We start from the raw sequence: 21,419 nt of genomic DNA on the forward strand, positions 1-21,419 counted from the left end.
CCTCCACCCCTTGTCCCAAGTCCCTCTCCAGCTCTCCTTCAGGCACTGCAGGGTGTCCAAGTTCTCCCTGGAGCCTTCCCTTCTCCAGGCTGAGCACCAGCAGCTGTCTCAGCCTGTCAGCCCCCAGGTACCATGGAAAATTGCATTTGAGACCTGGAAGAAAACACAATTTGGTGATGCACCAGGATAAAAGCACACTCAGGAGGACAGAGGATTGTTATTGGTTGTGTTTCTTCCATTTGCAAGGCCCATGTGAAAGGATGTGATGAACAATGAACATTTCTAAAGACTTCTTGTCGCCTTAGGGAAATGATGAGTTTATTTTGGGTCTAAATTCATGTACAGAAACAACTATCAGCTTTTTCCATTGACTGCATTTCTATTGTGAGTCTTTAGTGCAGGACTGGTCTTTGTTATGTGTTATCTTAGTGTCATTACCTAAACAATTCTCTGCTGAATATGAACCTAGAGAGAAGGAAAAAAACCCAAAATAATGCAATAAATAGGTTTGGGTATTTTTTATTCAGGACTGCCAGTGATAGATAAATTTTGCACATACATTTTAAACTTGTTCAGAGATCCCAGTTTCAGTGCTCAGATGTTGTATCAGTGTTCTCAGACATTGCTGCATTGCAGAAATAAGTCACACTCAGCTGAATGACTATGAGGGAGAATATTACATTGAATAATCTCCAAAGGAGAGTGTTAAACTTTGCATTTTCAGATGCAAGCAAAGTGATGGTTTGATGAAATGGTATCAGTAGTACAGGAACCTCCAAGGGCCCCTTCAGCAGCCACAAAAGGGGCTTTAAAAAGACTGCAGTAATTGCCTGCAAAGAACTGTGTGATCATTAACTGTTAACCTGAAACTTCAGTAATGTTTTATTTTACCCATGAGTGCTTTTTTCTCTTTCAGAGTGAGCTCTGCTCTATTGTAAATCTTCCCAGAAAAATCCCTCAACCTTGCTGGTGCTGTGGTGTGAAACTCCACCTGCTCCTTGACCAAACATGGCCTGGCTGATTGCTGACACCAACAGAAAATAATAGCATAAAATCACCACTTATGCAATGTAATGGGAAGGATTACCAAGAATAATATGGGGATTTTTTTTGTTAAATCATGAGGAGAAAAAAAGTTTAAAAACTGGAGATTATTTTTAAACCGAGCCTACAAAACAAAACAAAACAAAGAAACAAAGAAAAAAGTTCTTTGAGATGTATTAGACAGTTATCCCCCACACCCTCAGATTTAGGATGGATTTATCACAACACATAAGCAATGTGAAACTGTAAGTTTGTGGAAGCTTTATTGGCAGGTTAGCAGGTGTACAGGAAGCACAAATACAGCCAAATGCACACAGGGAAGCTGGAGCTGCTATAGGAGCTGTGTTTCTCCCATCAACATTGATGGGTGTGGCAATTCTCATTTTTACTGCAGGTCTAATTAGCTGAAATGGGTAACATATTTAGGTAATAGCACTGCCATTAGCTCAGGAGCTGCCACATTTACAGGAAATGTGATTATCTCCTGGTAAATGTGGTCTCTGTATCAGGGATAACTATGCCCTAGTAGGATGTAATACAATAATTTGGTTTTTAATCTAAGGATGACAAGCATGGGCTTTGCTGTCTCCTTTGCAAAGGTTACAGCAGAAATTCAGATTCCTACAGAAAATTGTCCACCAGCACTGCCATGTTATTGAAAATGGGTAAATAAAGTCATCTTCAGTTGTCTTATTCACTAAATGGGAGGAGGAAGAGTGCTTAATTAACAAGTTTGTGAGAAAGTGTAGGTGAATTTGTACTTAGGTTTCATAAAAAGATGAAATATTAACCCAAATTTGGGGTTGAATTGATAATCAGGATGGGTATCCTCTGGTTTTTGGTTTGTTTTTTTTTCAGAGAGCTTAAACCTAGACAGTCATTTCATTCATCTTTTTCCTGTGGGACATAATATCTCTGTCCTCACCATTTCCTAGACCAAATAATCGAGATCCAGTGGTTTTTGATGCCTAAAAAGTGATTAAAGAATAATTACACAAACAATGGAAATGGAAGCTGAGCTAAGGTTCAAAGTCTATCCTTACTGCTTTGGGCTCTGAGTTAATGGGTTCTCACAGATGAATTAGAGAGGAAAAAAATATAGGAAAAATGTAGGAAATAAAAATAGAATATTAATACAATAGATTTAACCATGGACTAAGTGAGAATGGTGCAGACATATTTTTGATTGCTCCAATTAGCAGAATTATGGAGATACTTCTGTTTATCTCCTGCCAGGCTCTGGGGGTAGCCTGGAAATAGATGCTCTACTACAGGACAGTACAGAACAGGAGTTACCATAAACCTTTTACTTGCTTTTCTTACATTTTTCCCATTGAAAATAAAGTGATTCACAGAAGCTGCAAGTATTTTATGGTCTGAATTCACATCTCTTCCTGCTGTGAAAACCCTGTGGTTCTAAGGTCAGAAAGAAACTTCTTGGACTGCTGCTCTCTCCAATGCTCATATCAGTCACTGAGCATTTCCCAGATAACTGGATGAAAGAACAAACAGAAATAATCTCATGAATATGTATTTTATAATTTATAATTCACATCTGAAAATAGAAATAGGGCCTAAGCTTCATGATCTTACCATTAGAACAGACTGAACAGTGGTGTGTGTATTTTGTGTGTATATATATGCGTGTGTGTGTTTAAATAGAATTTTGATTAAATTTTCCAATATCAACAGAAAAATTATGTCTTCTAATTAAATTTTACAAACTCCACAAACTAATCTAGCTTTCTGGTCCCTATTTGCAACAATACAGTTGAAAAATCATTATAATGAATACACATAAAGAAGCTACAGGTCATGCAAGATGATAGGCTATAGAAAATCAAAAGCAATAGAATTAAGATTTTTTAAAAAACCCTTTCATTTCTTTTTTAAACTATTCAGCTAGTTAATGATGAAGCCAATGGAGAAACAGAAAAATAATTTTGTGATTGAGTTACCCAAAATTATGCTATAGAGACAATGCTATAGAGAACAATTCCACACTAATGGCAGTGAACTTAGATGATCTCAGATTATCTTTTCCAAAGCTGATTCTTGTGGGGTTACTTTTTTAGCTGACATATCCATTAATGGCTTATAAAGGAGAAATAAAGAGGGTGAATTCAAAAGGCTGTTAATAAAAGAAGTTTCCCCTAATTGTTCAAGGGACTTTTTTACACAGAGACATCATTTAGAGTCTCTACCACATTGATCACAGTGTTATGTTACATATTTCCCTTAATGTAAATAATTTATGTGTTATGTGTTTGTGCATCAGAAAGTTTGAAAAAAAAACAATGTAGAAGATGTTTAATTTGTCATATACTTTAATGCAACGGGGGTTTTTTTATATTGTCAGTGCCTTTTTGGTCCCGAAGGTTTTATTGTGTGATCAGCAAAGTGACTTTGGAGTTGGGCCCAAAGCACAGCCCTCACATACACCCAAGGCACACTTGTGGGATCCCACTAAGAACATCAGTAGTTCCCACAATATAAACAGCCACCATAAGCAAGGTGATCTGGGTTTTATCCCCACGGCTGCAGTCAAAGAGGAGACATCTCAAGTGTCAAAAGTAACTTGCAGCTGTAAATTCCTAAATGGCAGCAGATGTGCTGCAATGTACAACAGTTTCATGGCATGGGGGAAACTACAGGGTTAAAATAAATCACAGTGTGACCCCCCAAAAGTGAACACCTAAAAACCACAAGGGGCTGGTCTCAGGAGCCATTTCTCACCATGATATTGCCCTGTAGCCACTGAGTATTGCCACTGGAGCATTGTTGTGGCATTGTGGTCTCTGCCCTGTTGAGCACTGGTGCTGCTCTGGCTTCTCCAAACTTTCTGTGTTGTCCTTGGAAAGCACTCTCTTGTCCTCATCAATAAATCAAACACAACAAGAGCTAATGCAGGCAGAGTTTTTGTTCAGTAAAATACGAGTGAAACTTCTGATGTTCAGTGAAAATATGGTTGGTTACACAGCGCAGACGATGGTTCTGGTAGGGACTGCCAGGAGGCCAAGTCATCATCATCTCTCCCCAGTGAGATCTTCCCCAGCTCGTCTTCAGGCTGATAAATGTTTCCCAAATTGACTTCCTGTGAAGTTAGTGAGCTGCAAAATCAGAATGAAGACAAGGGATAAATGTGATCTCTGGTGTATCAAAGGGTTATAAAAATTGCAGACCAAGCTTTCCACTGTGCTTAGAGTGTGCTTCATTTAGATTAACACTGCATGGACTTCAGGTCTCATCTCTTTGCTAAAGGATTTACAGGCTTCCTTCCCTCTGTCATTACTTTTATTCATTCTAATTGCTTTTATTCCAACTACCAACCACTCCAGGGTCTTCTCTAATAACTGGGAATCCCAGACACCCAGCTGAGCATTTATAAATTGAACTAAAGAATAAAAGACAAAACAGTAATATTTTCTCACTATATTACAGTTGAATCATAACAAACAGCCACGTTCATCATAGAATCGTCATAGAAAGGCTTGGGTTGGAAGGTCCCTGAAAGCCCATCCAGTTCCAACCTCTCTGTCATGATCAGGGACTCCTCCCACTATCCCAGGTTGCTCCAAGCCCCATCCAGCCTGGCCTGGAACACCTGCAGGGATAGGGCAGCCACAGCTTCTCTTGGCAACGTGTGCCAGACCCTCACCATCCTCACAGTAAGGATGTTCTTCAATCCTTACTCATATCCTGGTGTAGATGACATAACAACTTGAGTCCATGGTACAAACCAGAGAAATTGGTCCTGTTGTCATTTTCCTGCCTTTTGTCTATTCAGAGCCTATGTGTCCATCATGATGTCAAACCTGTCATTCTACAGAGGAGAAAACTCTGCTGAAGAGCACAGAGATCACTCAGTCCTGTGCAAAACATTGCCTGCAAACTTTTTCTCATTTTTACAGTTATAAAATAAAAAAATCTCTTGTAAAGAGATAATCAAATAAAACAAATGCCTATCAGGAAGAGAGAAAATCATAGATTCTATTGTTTGTGACTTGTACAAATTTACACAAAGTTGTCAGCAAAGTGGTGTTTTTCTGTTCTTTGTTCCTGCATATTTCATTTTGTTGTTCTCACAAAAGAAACTTCACCACTGAAAGGACTTCAAAAACTTAAGAAAGAGTAAATCATTTCTATCTGTATTTGTGTCACAAAAGACAAAATAATTTTATGAGATAGAGAACAATAAATTCTCCTTTGCTCTTCTGATATGGGAGCCACATTTTCTGGGTACAGAGTCTATTTAGTTATAGAAAAACGTTAAAAATGACACCAGGTATAATTCACTCAAGAAGCTGAAAATGGCAAGGCAGCATGAGTCATCTTATTCAAAGTGGCAAAAGAGAAGAGTTGTGTTCTTTGACAAAACAAAATTGGACCTAAGCCACGAAGAGTGCATTGCCCATTATTTGAAATTGCCAGTGAGAACCCTGTGATTCCAAAGCAGATTGGATGCTGTCCATAGCTGTCTTCCATTGTCTCTGGGAGATGATAAGAAGCAGACAGGAGCTCATTTTAGCCATCCTGCCAAAATCAATAGTATTTTAGAGAGCCTCAGTGAGAAACAACTTGTCGTGCCAGCAACTGAAGCAGTGTGTGTCAAAGAAATTAAACTCTTCTTTTTACAGCCTTTGGTGAAATTTAAGGGAATGTGAAGGAGGTAGTTGGTGAGCTTTGCAGCCCTAATAGGGATGGAAGTTACCTCTCTGCAGCCTCCTGTTCTGCAAAACTGCCCTCAAGGTCAAGTAAAACTTTTGTCTGAGTAAAGACTGAAGGGCTGGAATAAGACATGTGGGCAGAGGGCTCTGAGACTCAGAGAGACTCTGAGCAGAGTGGTTTGAGTGCCTTTGTTTGGAAAATTGATCACAGACACCAATTGTGAGCTCGAGCAGTCCCTTTGTTTCGAAGGCAAGAGAAGTCTTCACCCCAGCACAGCCATTCTCAGGTGTGTGTGCTTCAAGGATGTTTGAAAATTGACATCTGTGAGCCATCAAAACTTAACTATTTCCAGCCTGCATTAAACTTGTGATTCCTTACAGCTTGTCTCACACCTTCCTCCACCCAGCAGTGCTCCTCTCCACCAGCTGGAATGCAGGGGGAAGCTGGGGCAGGATCCAGCACTATCACAAGAAAATATTTCTCTTTCAAGGGCTTAATTCCCTACTGAAAAAAAATAATCAAAGTACATAAAAATATGAACTCCCTTAAATCTCCCCCTCTAAGGCCATGACACTTTTGAAACAGCTTCACATTCCTGCTAAACAGTCCCAGTGCCTAAAGGAGCTACAAGAGAGCCAGAGAGGGGCTTGGGACAAAGGCCTGGAGTGACAGGACAGGAGCAATGTCAGACTGAGTTTCAAACTGACAGAGGGCAGGGTTAGGTCAGATATCAGGAAGAAATTCTTTACTGTGAGGGTGGTCAGGCTCTGGCACAGGGTGCCCAGAGAAGCTGTGGCTGCCACATCCCTGGAAATGTCCAAATACAAATTGGATTGGGCTCTGATAAATCTGCGATAGTGGAGGATGTCCCTGTCCAAACCATTCTATGATTCTATGAAATCACCTGCAATTGTTGAAGGGCTGTGTGATTAGCTTAGCTGCCAAGACCAATATTTGTCTTTCAGGACTAAGATTGATCTGTTTTGCCTCAACTTGCTAAAAGAGTAAAATTAAAAACTCTATCAAATAAAAAAAATGAAACATTTATTAAAAGTATAAGTTCTTATTTTTTCCCTGAGGGAAAATGATCAATAACAAAGCACAATCCTTAGTTTTGGTGACTTTTAGCTATAAACCTCCCTCTGGGATTTTACAAGGTCTCCCAGCCCAGTACCTGCAATAACTATGGCTCTAACACCTGAGACTGCACCTCCCATTATCCCCATCATCTACTCTTCTGAGAAGAGGAAAAAGAACTTATATTCAGTTGTTCCCATAGTCAAAGGTTTTGTCACAGAAGGGACCCACTGTACACAGTCTGATGAATTTCTCTAAAATCACATGTTTCCTTTGTTTCAGCATTCTTGCTTTCTTTGTATCTCAGTTTACTGATGTATCCTGTATTGGTCTCCAATTGCTCTTTCACTGTGACTGTAAATAAAAGAATAAAACATAAATGTAAAAATACAGAGTTGAATAACTCTTCAGGTCTGGGATTGGAAAGAAGACAATCATGGCATGACTCAACACCTGAACATTCTTTTTCTTCATAATTCATTAGATTAAAGCATTTCTGGTGAAGTAAATATTCCTAGGTTCAAGTGTAATTTAATTTGTCATGGTAGGTGGGATTTGTTCTACATTCTCTTAAAAATTTACCTGAAAAAGATTTATCTCTGAGTAAAGAAGTTAAAGAAATAAACACATTCAAAACCTACTTAGCCTGTGAGTAGTTTTATTTTCTGAGGCATTCATAAATGACACCTAGCATGTTTAAAAACATTTCACCATGATAATAATAACAATAAAGTTTAATGTTGTGAGGCTTCTGAAAATGTCATTTTTTTAGAGAATAATAATGCCATACCCGGTTTGTCCAGTTATTTTGGGGGAAGGGATTTTTAGCAGCCTGAATAATCTGATTTAAAAATTTATTTTCTAAAATAATTTTTGTGTACAATTTCTGGATATTAAATGTTACAATATAAAAAGAATTGAATTAAATTCTATTTTTTGTCATATGGAATTTTATTGTAGACCTTTTGAATTTACTTCTGCACCTTGCAGGAGGTGATAAATCAGTGTATCCCAGTAACAGCAGCTGTTCAGTCACATATAATGTTGCTTCATGACTTCAGAATACTAATTTTACCACTAGTTTTAAAGTGTCAGATCTCAGGTGATTACTTTCCCAATGTTTATTTTCAGAGCCCTTTTTTTAGACAGCACTGAATATAAATACAGGTATTGCTCAGCACAGCAGCTCAGCACAAACAGCTAGAAAACCATTTATCTTTGCTAGTTGAAATAGTTTTTGTAGATATTGATTCCCATTCATTATTTTTCATACAGATTCCTTTTAATGCAGCAACTTCAGCAGTAAACAATAAAGTGTGTCCTTAATGGAATCATTTGCATTTTTTTTTTAGAGCAGCAGCCTATTTAAAATGGATTTTGCCAGGCTTGGATCTCTCATGGTAAAAGAAAGAAATAATAGGTAAGTAGGTGAATACATAAAATTTGTGAAGCTCCACTCACTTGCCCCACGAGAGAAAACCAAGATTCTTGCTGTCATTGTTCCCCCAGTGTACCTTGTTAGAAGAGCAGCTGAAAGAAAGGCTGGATGCACACTGGACATTTAAAACAAGTGCCAGATAAACCCTGATGTGAATTCAGCAGCTGCATGGATTTGTGTGTGATATACAGTGCTGGTACTGCAGTGGATTTTAAAATAGAAGTTTACTGTTCAGTGCTCTCAAAGTCCCAGTGGATCTTAAACTTCTGTTGACATCTTCCACAGACTGCTCAGGTGAGCAAAAAAATAACTTAATGCCTTCATATCATTGGTTTTCAGCCTTAACTCCACTTTAGGGATGTCATTTTTCTTAAAAGGTGAGAATGGAATTGCAGTGAAACATTCATTTGATATCTGATGAATTCTGACAATTCTGATGAAAATTTTTAAGGAGAGTAAATATCCCTTCCTTTTTTTTTTCTTCTAAAAACAGTCTGTTGTAGTGAATTCAGAGTTAATGGCACCAAGTGTGGTAGCAATTCTATATGAGGCTTGATTAATGTTTTCTTGTTTATTTTGGGATTAGCTATTCCCTAATATTCCCTAAGCATGGTAGATGTGTGTAAACTGGGTAAGGTATAATATTTGGTTTACTGGTGCTCCAGAAGGTATTGTTTTGTGCTGCTAAATATTTACATTGAGTCTTCAACAGGACTTCTGACCTTCCCTGGGGCTGTCCTGAGCCCTGGCCACCACACAGATCTGCTCTTCTCAGCTTCATGGAGATCAGTGCAGAGCCCAAAAGGGATAACTGAGCTCAGCCTGCACAGCCCAGCTTTACTGGAATAAAATAGCAATGCTATTCCAGCTCAGAGTGCTTCCTGAACTCCAGAACATTTAAAATATTCCCACTTTAAGGCAGCATGTATAAAACCACAGCAAGGCTGAACCACTCCAGACCCCATCCTAAGGCTTTCTAAGTGTTCTGGTGTTTACTTATACCTTGACAGCACATTCCTATACTTATTTTCAAACCTTACTTTTTTCTTGCATAAAACAGTGCATGTCACTTAGGCACTGTTGAAACTACAGAAGTTTTAGGGATTTGTATGGTTTCTAGGCAACTAATTAGTTTTAAAGAAGTATATTGTTTCTAGGCAACAAATTCCTATTAACTTTGAGGGCAATTGGTTTTGTTGCCTTACACTCCTATGAAAAATTGTAGACAGGCATACTTATCTGAAAGGGAAATAATATCTTTAAGGTATTTAGAGGTATTTAAAATACATTGCTTTGTTGAAACCAAAACATTTCAAAACAGTGAATATTGCTTGAAGGATTGTTTTTATTCCTCTGAGGAGTAAAAAACAAAATTCAAAACCTTGAAAAATGTTGAAAGCTTCAGCAAGAATTCCTTAAAATATCAGCTGTAGTTTTCTTGGAGCATATATATAGCAAAATATATAGCAATAAATATATAAATAATAAAATATAGCAAAATATATAGCAAAATAGCAGATAACCTGTTATAGATTCACACAAATACTGTTTGCACACACTCATGTCTGCAGTAAGATTTGGTCAGTCTTCTTTCCATACCCCTACCAGAAGTGTGTGGAGAGTGGTGGAAATAGCTCCTAAACACAGTAAAGAAGGAGTTTTGTCACTGGGATGGATTAAAGTTTTTGACTAAATAAACTACATTGCTGAAAGGAGTTATATCTTAAACTGTACATCATCAAAACCATTATGAAATTTATTTATTTGTTTCAAAACCATTTATTTGACAGTCTAAGTCACCATACATGCCAAGGTGCAGGTCTGCAGGATCAGTTTTGCTATTCCCACAAAATCCCTTCTCTTTGCATGAGGGACAGCCAAAAGCTCCCAAAGACTCTGGAGAAGATGCACAACCATGCAGAACCATGAAAGTGTTTACAAGTGAGGAAATAAGGAGGTTTCTCAATACCTCTGAGGAGGAACTTATCGGGCAGGCTTCTCAAATTATTGGAGACAAAGGACTTGTTTTCACAGCTCTTTCTGCTGCTACCCTGGCAATCTGTATTCTATTGGTTTAAGAGCAGGATCCAATCATAGAATCACAGAACAATTTGGGTTGGAAAGGACCTTGCTCATAACCATGTTTAAACAGAAGCATTCATGGAAATGTCAAATGGATCAGACTGAGAATGGAATTTCATTATGAATTCATAGCACACAGGGAAAAAGGGAGGGAAATGCAGTTCAGAAGGAAAGGAGTGGGGCAGGCAAAGAGGCTGGAGAGGGACTTTTTATAAGGGCATGCAGTGATAGGAGAAGGGGGAATGGATGCAAACTGGAGGAGTAACATCTAGATTAGATATTAGGGAGGAATTGTTCCCTGTGAGGGTGTCAGGCCCTGGCACAGGGTGCCCAGAGAAGCTGTGGCTGCCCCTGGATCCCTGGAAGTGCCCAAGGCCAGGCTGGATGGGGCTTGGAGCAGCCTGGGATGGTGGAAAGTGTCCCTGCCCATGAGACCATCAACAAGATGGTCTTTGAAATCTTTCAACCTGAACAATTCTTTTATTCTATGGACTATAAGACAGTGAGGTATGTTGGGATCTTGACCATCAGAAAAAGAATGAAAAAAAACAAACAAAGCAGTCTTTTAACACAAAAAAACATGAGTTTAGACTCATTGCTTACACACTGTGGCTTGGTTTTCCAAAAACTTGAAATTTTATTATGACATTCAGTTATGAAAATTTGCCATAAGTTGTCAGAAATTACTTATAACCTTCTTTTCACAAGACTTTAATGATCTCAATATGGGTAATCTACAAGCAAACAAATGTGGCATTTCTTAAATTTCATAAATTGTTAGAACTTCATAATTTGCAAGGAGAAACTCATTTAGTAGAACTCAATTATTTCTTCAAATAGAGAAGCTCTGTCAAGATCCATCATTAAGGAGTTCTGCTATTAGTTATTTTTATTATTAGTAATTTCCTCCAGCTTTTCAAAAATTCAGCTTCACCAATAGCCTCTCGTCAAAACTTTTGGCATATTATTTGTAAGAAGAATGAAAGAAAAGAAAACAGAGCAAGTTGCATGAATAGATAAGGAAGAAATAGTTGTGTTCCTCCAATCCAAACATCCAGCACTAGGTGTTTACTATGTTAAATATTAGCAGACACAAATGTCTTTATTAACATTATTAACACCACTTGTAGAGTTCACAGGAGAAAAATAAAGACTCTGCCAGGGACTTTTTACTTAATTTCCTTGAGAAATGAGGTTCATGAGTTCATTCTTTCTTTATTAGTCCATCAGGCACTCCTGCTTCCAATCATGATGAGCACATTTTCCAGCTTCAATACAAAATCAAAAAAAGAGGACAACATCTTCTGAATGCCTCAACTAAGTTAAAGTTTTAACAGCTGCATCTGTGGCTGCCACTGCTGTGGAACAGACTTGTCCCACCATGGACTGCAAGGACCAGGGCAGAGAGAGATCTAAACACTGCTGGTGGAATGAAATGCACATCCCCACTGGCAGGGGATGAAGTTCAGCTCAGGGGGACAAAGGATTTATTTTCACAGCTCTTTCTGCTACTGCCCTGGAAATCTGCATTATCCTGGTTTGAGCTAAAGAGCTGGACCCAATCATAAAATCACAGAACAATTTCAGTTGGAAGGGGCCTTAAAACTCATCCCATTCCTCCCCCTGCCATGGGCAGGGACACCTTCCACTGTCCCAGGTTGCTCCAAATCCCATCCAGCCTGGCCTTGGACACTTCCAGGGATGCAGAGGCATCCACAGCTGCTCTGGGCACCCTGTGCCAGGCCCTCCCTGCCCTCACTCTCAAGAATTTCCTCCTAATATCTGATCTAAATCTATCCAATGACAATCCTCTACAAAGAGACCTGGTGGCTTTGAGACTTTTTTTTAGGTGGAATCAATCATTACTGCTTAATTTTTAAGAATTTAGCAAAACATCAAGCTACACTACACAAAGCAATATACTTATAAATTGCAGTTTTACTCAGCTCATTAAAGCTTCATTAATGAAGTAATCAAATAAAGGTCATAATAAAGATTAAATCCATAAATCAATGTTTATAAGCTTTTAATTCATCAGAATAATAAATACATTCTTATATTAAATTTTCATTTAATACTAGAAGAATTGCTCAATTTTTAGGCTTTTCTTGGCATTACTTGGAGTGCCTGTCTTCTTTTTATCTGAGGAAGGAAGTTAACAATTGTGTCACTTCTCTATTCCACAAAACCTCTTGTTAAATCTTCAGACCAGAAAAATACATATAAGGTTATGACACTTCTGGTTTAAACCCCACACTTTTCATATGAATTCAGTCGTGGTCAAACTAATTATTTGATTTAAGTGAAGAGAACATTATCTCTGTTAAAGGTAGGGCAGGGTAGCAAAAGGATTGAGAAAGTCACAGGATGGAAAAACAGGTGAAAGAAGAAACATCTTGTTAAAATCTTCTTTGTGACCCAGGCACCTCCATAATGCAGCAACCTCTATTTGCTTTAAATTGTGAAAATTGGGGAAAAGATGGGGTGGGGTCAACATTCCTCTGTTGTGGGAGTTCATCCATGGTTTTTACTTTGTGTACGCTTGTTGACTTTGATTTTGTTCTATTGAAATCAAGCTTACAGGCCTGATATGTCTTTTTTTAAATGTTGGGCATAGATTTATGAAAAATAGAAAATATGAAATGGGTGGACTTTTCCTCTTATTTTCAACCAATTATTTTTTATATAAAAACCAATCTTAACACACAACAAAACACAAAAATATTGAATTAGTTAATGAAGTCCTTTTTTCTATTTAAGCACAGTTACTTTGCACATTTGATTTTTTAACAAGTCTTTGTTATTAGCTAAAGAATCCATTCATTTGCTTATAAAATTTTCAAAGGCCAAACAAACCTTTTTTTGCAGAATATGCTTCTCTCATGAATGTTTTTTAATTTTTTTTTTAATACATAGGGAAATATCTGCAGCCTTTAAGGAAACATCACAATTTCTGCAGCATGATGTTTGTATATTGCTGACCAAATTGCATGAGGCTGTTACTTACTGTTTTAATTTTTCTTAAACCCTGGAAATGTGCTTCATGGATTGAAAACTCATTTGAATACAGGAAAGAATCCTTGCATAGAAATGAGTTGGTCAATCCCTTCCACAGCACCAGCTCACAAGTATCTGTGGATAATAGAAAGATCCTGCTTAAATGCTTAGTGCCAGCAGAAACAAAAAGCACCCAGGCTAAGCCATTATTAAGATATAAATAGGCTTGTAAACAATTTAATTGCATAAAAGAGTTGGTTTCCTTGGGACTAGAGCAATTTGCATAATGAACTGCAGCAGTAGCCCTTCAATATTCTCTGTTGACATCAAGTGAGGATGTCAGCTCTTGAAAAGCTCGGCAATGTTTGCTTGCAATCCTTCTGTTCAGGGGAGGAGCCCTGAAAAGGGAAATGTGTGTCTGGGGGACTGGGCTCGTGGAATTTTTCTGTACATTTGGTTTAAGGATGGTAACTGGTAAACAACACATGCTCCTTTCAAATAATATCTTGATAAGAATGATTATGCTTATTACTAAAACTCAGCTGTCATAAAGAACTTCTCAGTCTACTACTACCACTACTACTACTGCCACCACTACTAGTCTAGGTCTATTTTTTTCCAAGCCATGCCTGAAACAATGGTTTAGACCTGAAGGTTTCACTTTTTGTGAGAATCATCTCCTAAAGAGCCTTTTCATTTACATTTATAACCATGGGTTTTTCCTGTTTGAGGGAATGGACATTATCCCATTACTTAGTCTGATCACAAGTGTTTAGCTCCATTTTGGATAATCCAAGGATAATCAAGACACGGGAATGAGACTCGAAGATAAAGAGTCACAGAACTGGAAGGAGATCTCTGGGCTGATGCCCTGGCTCAGAACCAGGTCATGAATCCAGATCAGGTTGTTTAAAGCTTTATCCCTTCTGATCTTGAAAATCTCAAAGCGTTTTAATCCCACCAACCTTTAATCTCAGTGGCCACCCTTTTACCCTGCTTCGTTGTGCTCTCATTTTGAAGGAGAAGCTGAAAGTCAGGAAGTTCTATCCTAGAGATATTATAAAACCATGATATGCACTAAAATATTTGAAACAGTTAATAAGGAAGTAACCATGGTGTTCCTGATGGTGATTTCACCTAATGACAAAAAGGGACTAAAGTTGCAAGGCTGTTCAACTCATCTTTCATCAGCAGATTTACCTGTGAAACTTACATATCCCAGATGCCAGAATTTTACAAAATATTATTCTACCTTTATGAAATGTTGTCAATAAATAGAAAAAAATCCTCTTAAAAATAAAAAAAAATTATCTTGATAATAGAATAGTGAAATCACATATTTTGCTATAGCACATATATATTGTTATAATATCTTGTAAATTTAACTCTCAAATAAGGCTCAAAAATAGTCATAGAGTGTTTGTAATTTGGGAGAGATTTTGTTTGTTGGTATGTTTTGTTGGTTTGGTTTAATTTGATTTTATTGGGGTTTTTTAATCCCAGAATTAGTGCGGGTTAAAAAAGAAAAACTACTACCTTATAAGGGTAGGATATTTTACAAATAAAAATGTTCCCAGAATTTTAAACCTTTTTTAGCTGCATTTCAGTGCACATTACTGTACCAAAGATCTCATTTTGACAAATCAGGATTCTCTGGTCTATGATTCAGCATCAGCAATATAATTGCAGTAAATGAAAATATTTCCTGAATATAATATTTTTGCTTTGGACATCAGTGTGAACCTTGGATTCCTATATTCCTATCTGTCCCTTGAATGGATGGCAGAAAGGGGATTTAGGGGAAGATTAAGGATAAATCCACGTCAAATATATTTTTACATGCAGCCTTGGGAAAGTCATCCATGAAAAAACACATCCAAGAGTTTTAAGTGACACCATTAACTGCAGCCCTCATTGCCTTGGTACTTTTGGCTATTTCTTTTCCACCAGTTTTCCTTTTGTTCAGAAATATTAATTCTGAAAGTCTCATTTTCTCTTTACAAACTCAAATAGGGAAAAATTACTGATATAGGGTTGGGTGGGGTTTTTTGGTATTTTAATGGCCCTTAATGTTTAATCTGGAGAATGTTTAGCAAGTGTGGTAAATGCTGAACTGATGTTACCTGGATTTCAAGGCCAGAAGCTTTCCTAGGACACGTAAAATATTCACAGCAGATGCACGGGCCAACAATCTGCTGATGCAGCACATACAATAGTTTTGGGAGCTTTGAGGCTGCAAGAAACTGGAAAGGACTCAAGGGTGATGCTGCATTGACACTGCAGATTTCAATTTCACTGTTGTCCTGATACATTTTATTCAATTTCTCAGAATGAATAATGTCATTAACACTGAATTCCTTCCGAAGGAACAACACAAACATATCAACTAAATTCATTTTGAATCCATTTACTTCCCCACAGTCAGCCAATGCTCTTGGTCAGACACTTTGGAAGATTATTTCCTGGATAGAAAAAGAATGAGAAATGCTATTCTGTCTAAAATTATGTTGCATATAATATTTCTGAAGGATTATAAAATTCATTCTCACAATAGAGGCTGATTGCTCCCTGTATTTTCATTACTTTTCCCTATTTTGATCTATTCATGGTGGCATTGGAGGGAGACTTAAGAATTTTATTTCTGTGTGTCTCTGGAAAGTTAGATAACTACTTTTTCAGCTTGCAGAAAACTGTTATCTACTCCCATAGTCTTCTTAAATGGGAAATATCCATTTATACACAACTGCTTTGCTCATGGAAAAGATAGGAGCAATGTTCATGAGATTAAAGGTTCACACTGCAGTCGTGTGTCACTCTCTGGCTGCAGCTGAATTACCTGAGGAAGTTGCTGCTTTATTCTGTCCCCAGCTGCTCCTCACCGTGTCAGGAATTTCTGCACCTTCCAGTTTCCAACACACCAACTTCTGTGCTGCCTCCCTAGGCAGGTTCCAGCCCTGTAACCAAAATTATTTATATGTTTTCAATGCAGGTGTTTTCTAAACCATCTTTCACCTGCCTGATAACAGAGCTGGAATGTGTGTGGGTGTGCTGGAACCTGAAGGAACCTTTTGGGGGAAGAGGGGAAAGAGGCTGAGGAGTCACGGGAGGCAGGCTAGAGCAGAACACAGGCATGCAGAGCTTCCAGATGAAACAGCAACTTCCCAAATCTTGGCTCCAATTATTCCAGCTTCCTCCACAAGAGATTTCAACCCCAGAGGAGGAAAATCTCTTGCTGCTGGAGGACCTTGGAACAACCCCAAGAAAAACCCGAGTCCTGTGTATGAGCTTGAGAGGTGGAAGATGATGAACACCTGTTTCATTCAGGTCCAAAGTTTTCCTTTATAGGTGCCAGGTTCCTTTTACTTCTGTTCCATTAGAGAATTTAAGCTGATTAATTGTTTTCCATGCAGACTTGTCCAGGATAACGACAGTGATGATGATGATGATGATGGAAGTCTTCTGTGGAAGAGATTCATGGCATTCCCACTGGGTCTTTAAGAGGCAGAGGCTGGGTTTTTGTAAAGAGACAATATCATTTTGTGAGCAATTTTATCTTCCCAGTTCTCCTTCTTGGTAGTGGAATCCGCCTTTGGTGTAAGTCTGCTGCTTCACAGAAGCAGTAAATTAAGTCAGATTTTTAGCAGTAGTTTCTATTGATAATAAAATACTACATTCTATAGTAAAAATAAAATACTGTCCTCACTAAAATATAAAAGAGATAATTTTAAATAAAAAAGCATTTTCAGACTGGATGAAAGCTAGTAAAGCTGTTTTTGTTAAATTTTGAATTATTCCTTTTCTGCTTGCCTCCATTCAAATAGTGTTCCTGTAATTACCACGATGTAGCAATTGATAAAAGAAGGGGAAATAAAATGGTTCAACTACATCTTTTTTTTTCATAATATTAAAGCTATTTAATAAGAAAATGTATATATTTTCTTCCCTGTGAGGAAAAAAAAATTGAAATACAACTTGTATAGGTATTTCAGAGATAACAATAGGATACCATTATTAAATGTGTCATTATAAAAAAGCTGCATTCAGAACAAACAATAAAAAATAAAAAAAAAAAAAGAGAGATTAATCTGGCATCTTTAATTTTTCTGTGTGGAATTAGGAATTTATGAGCAGATGTTAACAGATGTCACATTCCACTGCTTACAGCCCTGTTGAGCACCTTGATGAGGTTTTGTCCTCTGTAGGACTGAGTGCAACCTCAATCTGAGCAGAGGTGGGGGAGTCTGGTAATCCATAGGAATGGATCCCAAATCCGTGCCTAAATTTCTGTCCACTTTGCAGTCAGAGCTCACTGTTTCTGAAAGATTTGCTGGAGGTTTGTATTGATCTGACTCTTGTAAAATCTTGAGCAGTGTTACAAAAAACTGAAAAGCATCTTTGGCTATTGTGGGGAGACAGTACCTAACTTTTGCTCTGAAGGTTTTTTTCCTTAAAATCATACCTTTATATAAGCAGCCTCATCAAAGATAGAATTTTTCATAGCTACAAAACAACACAAAATTGACAGTTGTGTTGTGGGTGATGGAGATAAAGGGATGAGAATTCATAAAAAGAAGTAATTTTCCCTTTGATATTTACCAAATAAGTTTGATTTTTGCCTATTTTGAATCTCTGGGAAAGACAGTTTACAAAAAAATTGGTTTTAAACCTTGTTTAACTGTGGGTTTCATTTTCCAGGTGGGTTATTTGACACACTTAGAGATTTTGGTGTTTGTGGAATATCCACAATATCCACTGAAGAAAAAGTGAGCACTGCAGAAGCTCAAAACCTCTGACAAAAGATGCTGAAGGAAGCCCAGAAATGGTTCAAAGATATAAAAATTACTTTATTTCCACCTCCTGTGAGCTCCTGGTTCTATCACTACGAATCTGCTACTGATGTCAGCCACCAGTTTTAGTGGATACCAATTCTGCTGCTGCTGAAAATAGTGTGTGAAGAACATTTAACTTAAAACTCTTCTGATGTGAAGTTGGATGTATTTATGTGAGTGTTGAGAGTGATAGTACTAATGAAATAATAACAAATATTAATATTATTTGCAGTAATAGCAAAGCATTTTTTCTGTGAAGTTACAAGTCAAATTTGTAGTATTTTTGGTTTTGTTACAGTCTTAATTTGTAATCTTTGTGAAAAGAGCTAAGGGAAAAACTCTTCTCACACTGTATCAAAAACTTCAGGAGTATATTAACTTAGAGAAACTAATACACTGTTAAGGGTTATTTAATTAAAATATTAAACAGGAGGAAAAATGGAGCTTTATAAGCCAGTTAAGAAGGAAACCAGTCCAAACTGAAGTCCACAATTTTAGCCTTTAGCATTTGGAGACACAAACACAGACATACAGAGACTTTCACCCCTAATTTTAGTATCTGCAGTTATTTTTACATTCTGCCAAAAGCTAGAGTCTTCAAGGATTGATTTCATATGCAATAAAATCAATTTATATTGCTTGAAATGTCCTTTTGACATTATATTAAACCACATCAATGCAAATTCATTAGATTGGGTAAATGGATCATTTAGCTGTTCCACTAAAGTTTGTAATCTTTTATTTCTTTATAATCAATGCAAACACTACAAGAAGTAACTTTCTTCGTGGTTGTATCTTCAATACACAAATGTACAAATAACTAATGGAAATCCTGGTGTCTCTGCAGCAAAATAACACAACAGATACTTCATCCATACAGTTCCCAAAACAGTATCTGCATTCAAGGAGTTTTAGTCAGGAATTGTTTATGGCATCCTGATGGTGAAGGATAAAACCATGTCCTGAGGTAAAACCAAGATGAGAAAAAAAGGGGGAACATTCCTTAAGTCCCTGTCCTTGTACTTATTTTTGCTAATGTAATCTTCATTATAATCCTGGGCAGCATTTAAGCCTCATTTAAGCACAGCATTATTTGTCTACCAATTTCTGGTGATCCTTGATGCAAATAAATACCTTGGAAAGAGCCCCCAGAACTCTGAAGGATATTTTAAAATGCTGAACATCATGGCAAAAACAGCCAGAAACCTCGGTGTCCCAAAGATGAGGGGGAAAGGCACTTCTGTGCCATTTTAAGTAAAAGGAAAGTGAAATAAAAGGAAAGAAATCAGGCAGGGGGAGGAGGTGAAGGAAGGAGGAACCTCATGTCCTTACTTCCAGAAGGGAATGAAAGAAAAACTGAAACCAAATTGTGGACAGATGGACTGAGGATGCTGTGGGAGCAGAGAGACATTTCCCATAAAATCACAGAATCACAGAACAGTTTGGGCTGGAAGGGACCTAAAAGATCACAGAATCCACAGGCAGGGACACCTTTCCTGTTCTGTGCACAGTAGAAGTAATCTCATCATTGCTTCTGAGCACGTTTAGAACTCAATAAAAACATTTTAAAAATCACCACAGCCTGGGGTGGCAACAAAGGCAAATTATAGCTTTTTACCCCTGCCCACGTGGAAAGCACCGAGTGTGCAGGTGCACTCCTCTAAAGGTGGGCACAAGCCTGGGAGTGAGGGTAGAAATGCTCTTTGCTAGGGCTTTGTAACACTTCTTCCTCGCAGAAGTCTTTCAGAAATTTTTACTTTGATATAAAATCTGATTCTCTCCCCGTATTTTCTGTGCAGTATATCATCAAGTCATGTTCTGTCTATCACCTTTTCACATCTTCCCTTCCAGTGCACTGCTCTGTACTTGACAAGAAGTGGCGCTTTTCACATCTTCCTTTATTGCCTTAGAAAATCAGCCAAGACATTTTCACTGTCAGCTGCTTATTTGCAGTATTTCCTTCTTTGTAGTACAGATAGAACTCTTCAGGTGGAGAGACACAATGTGAAAATCTAAGTAACAAAAAGACAAGACAGATCTTCAGAGGCACTGCCTGATATTTATGGCATAAAGAAGGATAGATAAACTTTCCAGTAGGATGAATGGCTAACTTTTCACAAGTGCTGTGTGCTGCCCTGAAATTGTTTCAGTGTTTGGTTTAGATAATTAAATAGTATTGTCTCATTATTAAATGTTGAAATACAGTCCATTAAAAATTAATTTACCAGCATTTAGCAATGAAATCCAGTTACGGTGCTGCACTGAAGAATAATAATAATAATAATAGAGACTCAGGCAATAACTAATTAATTAACAGTAAAACAACTTTCACCAGTTACTGCTAAAAATTGATTTACATTTAAGGATGATCACATACAAGTCACTAATCTAAAATTTCCTCATTCAAGAAGTAACAGGTATGAATTTAGACAGACTTTTATTGTGATAAATCCAACATTTTATTCTTTGATAAATAAAACTGATCTCCTTATCTTTTATTAGGTCAGAACATCAAGCTGACTGGCCCACAAAATTGGAAGCTGCACTCAAGACAGATATTCTTTATTTTATATTTATAGTTCTGAACACCATTTCAAGTGTCAGAAGAACATCCTGTGGATCTATTTATGAACTTGGAGCAGAATCCACAGAAATGGTTTCAGTGTCCAGCTCCACACAATGACCACAAGATGAAGGTTGTGGTTTTAATTATATTTCTACAGCAATCTGTTCTGATTTCTTATTTTGATTAGCTCAATAATTTGATGCATCTGATTAATTAATTCATATTTAGCCACTATTAAGTATTAGCAAATTACTAAGAGATTAAAACATCTTTCTGTATGAATGCAATTCAATCTCCTTCACTGTTGCTGTACTTGCTTCTTTTTCATTCTTTTCAGATTTGCTGTTCAGAATTAAAACCTTATGGATTCCCTAATTTCTTGAAAAATATTCAGGAATTAATTACTTTCATTGATCAATACATATTCATTTGCTTGGAATGCACCTTGTACCTGTGAATATACAGCAAAAAAATCCTTGAAAACTGTAGATTAAAGGATGACAAATAAGCAGTTACCATTTTATGCAGGGCTGGAGTGAGAATGGAGTAGACACCAACTTTCCACAAGAAAAAAACAAAGGTTTCAAGATGAAAGATCGACAAATAATTTCTCTGTTTTAAACCTCTCTTTTTCTTTTTTCTTTTTATCTAAATTAGTTTTCAAATAATAATTCCTAATCAAATAATCTTAATGTCTTCCTGGTGAGTCACGAAGTTG

The 21,419-nt window shown here is 37.3% G+C and overlaps 1 long non-coding RNA gene across 1 annotated transcript; it reads right to left on the minus strand.

The window, feature by feature from the left end:
- Positions 1-3,946: 3,946 nt before the first annotated feature.
- On the minus strand, positions 3,947-5,909 carry LOC111929166 (uncharacterized). The gene is made up of 3 exons (XR_002864541.2): positions 5,756-5,909; positions 4,785-4,867; positions 3,947-4,154 (listed from the first exon to the last, which is right to left on the minus strand). It is a non-coding gene; the product is annotated as an uncharacterized LOC111929166 (long non-coding RNA).
- Positions 5,910-21,419: the final 15,510 nt, after the last annotated feature.

Source organism: Cyanistes caeruleus, chromosome 5 (genome assembly GCF_971803275.1).
Source record: "Cyanistes caeruleus chromosome 5, bCyaCae1.hap1.1, whole genome shotgun sequence".
Lineage (NCBI taxonomy): Eukaryota > Metazoa > Chordata > Aves > Passeriformes > Paridae > Cyanistes > Cyanistes caeruleus.